At 38.5% G+C, this 5,768-nt stretch overlaps 2 long non-coding RNA genes and 1 pseudogene across 5 annotated transcripts; 2 read left to right on the top strand and 1 right to left on the bottom strand.

Moving 5' to 3' along the window:
- Positions 1–549: 549 nt before the first annotated feature.
- LOC143896510 (uncharacterized) lies at positions 550–1,203 on the bottom strand. Its single transcript, XR_013256678.1, has 3 exons — positions 1,070–1,203; positions 733–970; positions 550–643 (listed from the first exon to the last, which is right to left on the bottom strand). It is a non-coding gene; the product is annotated as an uncharacterized LOC143896510 (long non-coding RNA).
- Positions 1,204–1,280: 77 nt separating this feature from the next.
- LOC143896504 (brefeldin A-inhibited guanine nucleotide-exchange protein 2 pseudogene) lies at positions 1,281–3,409 on the top strand (annotated as a pseudogene). Of its 3 annotated transcripts, none has more exons than XR_013256668.1 (4): positions 1,281–1,419; positions 1,809–2,407; positions 2,484–3,158; positions 3,272–3,409. The product of XR_013256668.1 is annotated as a brefeldin A-inhibited guanine nucleotide-exchange protein 2 pseudogene, transcript variant X1 (transcript). The 3 variants fall into 3 exon arrangements; XR_013256670.1 differs by having other exon boundaries at positions 1,413–1,558; XR_013256669.1 differs by having other exon boundaries at positions 1,413–1,671.
- Positions 3,410–4,920: 1,511 nt separating this feature from the next.
- LOC143896513 (uncharacterized) lies at positions 4,921–5,266 on the top strand. Its single transcript, XR_013256681.1, has 2 exons — positions 4,921–5,016; positions 5,214–5,266. It is a non-coding gene; the product is annotated as an uncharacterized LOC143896513 (long non-coding RNA).
- Positions 5,267–5,768: the final 502 nt, after the last annotated feature.

Genomic DNA, 5,768 nt, shown 5'->3' with positions numbered 1-5,768 from the left:
TTCCTATAGAGATATTGTAAACGTGAATTTGTATTAGTCAATGTTCATTATTATTATTATTATTACTATTATTATGTAGCTAGTGTCATTTTTGAAGTAACAATTTTTTAGAAAATTAAATTTTATTTCATACAGTTTTTACAAAGTATAGTTGCTTTCCATTTACACTCAAGTGATCTAAGTCACTTAGTTATGGGAGTATTTTATACTTAGATATGTCATTTTGTATTTACCTGCTTATTTTGGTGACAAAACTATCGCATAACAATACAGATTCATAGCCTCACTTTTAATGTGAGTCTATTAGATTCATTAAAGTACACGGTCTCAATTTTGGATAAAAACTCAATTGAATCTCACTTGCCAGTATGCAAAAGGAACGTGCATTCAACTGGCAATGAGTTATGACGTCACAAGTGAGAATTATCTGAGTTTTTATGTAAATAAAAAGCAACTTACATGTTCTTATACTAAATAAATTATTTGACATTGTACTGTTGTAAGAATTCAGCAACTTTCGGATAATGAGAGAACATTTTTAAAATAGGATGTAACCGTTTCAGCTGACTCTTTAAGTAAAGATTTTCGGCCAACAAGCTTTCAATTTTTTGATCTGTGTAGTATACTCTTGAAGCTTAGGGTCCTGAAATAAATGAAAGTATATTAAATATGATAAATAGAACATTAAATTAATAAACAGAAAAAAATTGGGAATTTATATGCAGCAATTACCTCTACATTTGGCCTAGGATGCGACGTATGTACTTGGATTTTTTTTATCCTCAGTTGACACTTTTGGATTTTTTTGATTGTCCTCAGTTGACATTTTACAAATACAATAATTAACTTAGACCAACCGTTGGTGCTGAGCACTAAGTTCCGTCATCTGATCGTCTTCGAGGAGAAGATGGTGGGTTCGACCTATAAATCGTCCACGTGATGATTTGGGTCATTTTCGTAATCTCTTTTCCTATATGCAAGAAGAAGATCATGAAGAATTCTTCGAATTTACAAGAATGGTGCCAAGTCAATTTAATAAGTTATGTGATCTTGTGCGTCCTCTCCTTACGAAAAGATCTATTCGCCCCAGCCTGCCAGTTGAATTACGTGTAGCCATTACTTAGATGGCCTAACCTGATGTACTGAGTTGCCGCGTTATAACACGATATATACTGTGACGATACGCTGATTGGCTGATCGCTTCGACGCAAGACGCGAAAGTTAAAGTTCGCCCAACTTCTGTGCGTCTTGCGTATTGCAGCCTGCAGCCGGAAATACGTCACGCTGCGTCTGTCTTACGACCTGCGACCGGGCTGCGACATTCGTATGTATTTGACCGGAAATGAATATCCGGGAAAGAATCTACCATATGAAATTGTTTGTATTTCGTATGAAGACTTTTGAAGTGCAATTGAAAAGGTTTGTGAGTCATTCGTTTAATTGTAATTAATTAATTATTTTTACACCATGCATTTAGCCGAAATGGATAAATTAATAAAAGTTTTTATACGGAATCGTTTGTATTTTGTATGAAGAGTTATGAAGTGTGATTAAAAAGGTTTGTGAGTCACCCAGATAATTTTAATTAAATATTTATAAACTTGGTAATTAGCCGAAATATAGATTTTTAGTTATTTATGTTAAAAGAAGAAGGCGCTAATGTTCCCGAAGGTCCGTCTGCAATCAGAATTAATATAAACGTTTTAAAAATTATTTTATAGTGAAATAAATAAATATACAGACTAATAAGCCTGTAATTATAAACGATAGTTGCTAATTAAGTTTGTGACTAATATTCTGTCTTGCAGAGGACCTCCGTAACGAGATCAAAGATGTACCAGCTGTGCAGGGTAAAGAGGTTATCTCAAACGCTCTGCCACAGCCCAATTGAGCGACTCAAATGTCATTACCGCTGAGAAGTACTTCTTGCGATTTGAATCAGCATGTCAGAGCTAGTAACTACGGATTGTGGTGACACAGCACTGGACTGCCTGCAGAAGTTAATCGCATATAGCCATCTCACTGGCAATGTGCCTGATTCAACGGAGCCTAACAAGCTGCTGATTGTGCGCATTGTCGAGACAATCTGCGGTTGCTTCACCGGTCCACAGACCGATGAGGGTGTGCAGCTGCAGATTATTAAAGCTCTGCTGACTGTAATGACAAGCCAGCGGAGGTGTGGAGGTACACGAGAGTACGGTACTGTTAAACAATTCGTACTGTTTACAACGTTTACTTGGCGTCGCGCAACCTGGTGAATCAAACAACAGCCCGTGCGACTCTCACGCAGATGATCAACGTGATCTTCGCGCGAATAGAGACTCAGGCGGAGGAAGAGATCGTGAGGCTTGATGGGGAACATCAGCAGGAGGGTTCTGTCATAGCAAACGGCGAAACTGAAGCCAAGGTTAGTCCAGAGAATGCTCCTAGTAATGATAACATTGATTCTCAAACAATTGTCAAGAGTATTCTTGATGATGTAGTAAAATCCATGGTGCCATTGGAAGAGGAAGTCAGTTTGGAGAACGGTAGTCCGGAGAACAATGGTGACGAGGCAGCCACTGAGAATGACAACATGGTAACTGCAAAATTCACCCATGTGCTGCAAAATGATGCAGTCCTGGTGTTTCGCGCTCTCTGCAAGCTCTCTATGAAACCGCTGTCGGACGGCACTTCCGATCTAATATCGCACGAGCTCCGTTCCAAGATCTTGTCGCTTCTGTTACTTCTGGGAATCTTGCAGAATGCCGGTCCAATATTGCGCTCTAACGAGATGTTTGTTATCGCCATTAAACAGTACTTGTGTGTCGTGCTGTCGAAGAATGGCGTGTCTTTGGTGCCGGAAGTGTTCGAGCTGTCGTTAGCGCTGTTCCTGGCGCTGCTCGCCCGTTTCAAGATGCACCTCAAGATGCAGATTGAGGTGTTCTTTAAGGAGATCTTTATGAACATCCTCGAGAACTGTAGCAGCTCTTTTGAGCACAAGTGGATGGTCATACATGCGCTTACGAGGATCTGTGCGGATGCCCAGAGCGTCGTCGACATCTACGTTAACTACGATTGCGATCTCAGCAGCGAATCTCTTCGAGAAGCTCGTCAACGATCTCTCTAAGATTGCTCAAGGTTGTCAAGCTCTGGAGCTAGGTGCATCGCCAAATCAGGTGCGTTATAAGAAAGAGGATGACAGGATAGGTGTATTATTTGGAACAGAGAATGTTCTTCGAAACAAGCAATATAAAGTTTTGTTTGTAATATTAGTGTCTTGCTCTTTCAGGAGAAATCCATGCGCATTCGTGGTCTCGAGTGCCTCGTGTCTATTCTGAAATGCATGGTGGAGTGGAGTCGGGATCTTTACGTAAATCCCAGCGTGCCAGCGGATCAGCAACCATTGTCACATCCACCGGATACGACGCCGGAGACCCCGCTACCGCGTTACGGCAGCGCTGGCAGCCTCTCGTCGGCCAACTCCAGTCTCCAGTCTGACTGGCAACAAGGAGGTGCCGGACTCGCCGAAGCAGTATGAAGTACAGAAACAAAAGGAGGTATGGGAGGCCGATATCGAGATCTTTAGTTGGAAGCCCGGCAAGGGTGTGCAGTACTTGCAGGAGCAAGGACTGCTCTGTATTTCGCCGGAGGACGTGGCCAGGTGGCTGCACCACAATGCGCTCTATCTAAATGAAGATGGAGATGTATATAGGGACCAGCTTTTTCACGGTCACATCAAAAAGTTGGCAAAGGTCGTAACTCATCCAAATCACAAGGACCTACACATTTTAAAAGTTCATCATTACGAATGCCACTGGTCATGGGCGCAGGCTGAATTGGCTGTGATATCGGCGTATAAGACTCCTAGGGATAAGTTGCAGTGTGTATTTCGTTGCGCGACTACCATCATGAATCTCCTCTCCATGGCGTCGGAAAAAGGCATACCTGCTGCCGACGATCTGACTCCCGTGCTGGTCTATGTCATAATCAAGGTATGCGATTGAAAAGAGAATTGTGATTTTAGCAAGAAAAGTGATTGTTAACGTGTGCTTAATTTCAGACTAATCCGCCGTCGTTGTATGGACTGTTCAATATGTAGACAGCTTTTACGGGAATCGATTGGAGGGAGAGGAACAACATTGGTGGACGCAGTTCTGCGCCGCGATCGAGTTAAGACAATGGATTAACAGTTTCTCAAGAGTATCACGATAAATAAGATTAGATTCGATGCTGGTGATAATGTAGAAATGTATCATAATCATAATTTGACGATTTCATAAAGAAGAAAACCAATATCTTTGTGTAAAGCTAGCTGAACAGTTTTATGCTTTCAGTATCTTAATTAAAATTCTTAAATAGCCTCTTAAATAGTCTAACTGTTAGTTCTTTCGCACGTTATTATGTAACATTAGCAAAGACTGAATCAGATTATACGTAAAGTGTGGCTTTATCTTTATTTGTAACTCTATTGTACAATTTCACAGGACATCGAAAAAAAAGAAACGTTTAGATATTCTATAATTTATGTGTAAACAATAAAGAACTTATAGAGATTGATAACCATTTTAGCAGGATAAACTGTGTTGGCGTACTCTTTCTACATGCGTACCTTCCCCAAGAGTTGAGACTCAAACCAGATCCGTGAAAAATATCGCCACTTTCGTAGAGTTTTTGTACAGTTTTACTCTAGGAATATCGCGAGAGAAAGAAAGACTTCGGAGATTTTTATCTGAATCGATCGACATAAAGAGAGAGCATAGTAAAGAAGCTAGCTTTCGAGAATTTGAACGCATAATACTTTGTTATAATACTATGAGCGAATTAGTTTACGTCACTCTCTGTCAAGTTTTAATATTAAATTACTAATAATATATCGATATCGGTAGTTTAATAATAATAATACATTAAAAAGTGCTCAATTTAAAAGTAGGGCAATCCTAATAAACGACTGTAAAAAAAATTCAAGGTGGAACGCAATGGACAATTCGGTTGCTCTGACATGCTAACTTAAATGGCAAGAAGTACTTCTCAGCGGTAATGACATTTAAGACTCTTTTAATTAGGTTGTGGCAGGGCGTTTGAGATAACCTGCTCTTTATCCTGCACAGCTGGTACATCTTTACAAACTTAATTAGCAACTATCGCTTATAGCTACAGACTTATTAGCCTGTATATTTATTTATTTCAGTATAAAATAATTTTTAAAACGTTCATATTAATTCTGATTGCAGACGGACCTTCGGGAACACTAGCGCCTTCTTCTTTTAACATGAATAACTAAAAATCTATATTTCGGCTAATTACCGAGTTTATAAATATTTGTTTAAGAACATATTATTTATAATTTTATTATTTTGTGCTCAGTATAATCAAATGTACTTATTGAATTAAACTTCCTCATAAATCTATTTTTTCGCCTTTCCCACACTATATTCATCGCAATTGTCGTGTGCTATATGCCGAGATCTTCATCATGCTTTAGTAAAAAAGTATATCTAAATCGATTCAGAATTGTCTGAAACGCGTTTTTAACTACACTTTTGTGAGTCAAATATTACTACTGCCTCACAAAAAAATTTATAAAAAATTCCCAAAAATTCTGCGCAACTTCCAACTAGTCTTAAAATTCTTCTAATACTCCCTAGAATATTCCTTATAAATTTCAAAAAAATAGAAAATGGTTTTTGAGATATTCAAATTTTTGTGTTTTTTTACTTTATTAGTTTAAAATCATTATTATAAAAATTTGAGATAATTTTTTTTTAAACTATGATCTAAATAGCGTA

The sequence above is a fragment of the Temnothorax americanus genome, unplaced genomic scaffold (assembly GCF_048541705.1).
Source record: "Temnothorax americanus isolate GAGA-0224 unplaced genomic scaffold, ASM4854170v1 Scaffold188, whole genome shotgun sequence".
Classification (NCBI taxonomy): domain Eukaryota; kingdom Metazoa; phylum Arthropoda; class Insecta; order Hymenoptera; family Formicidae; genus Temnothorax; species Temnothorax americanus.
Note: the sequence above shows the minus strand (reverse complement) of the source record. Positions and strands in the feature narration are given on the sequence as shown.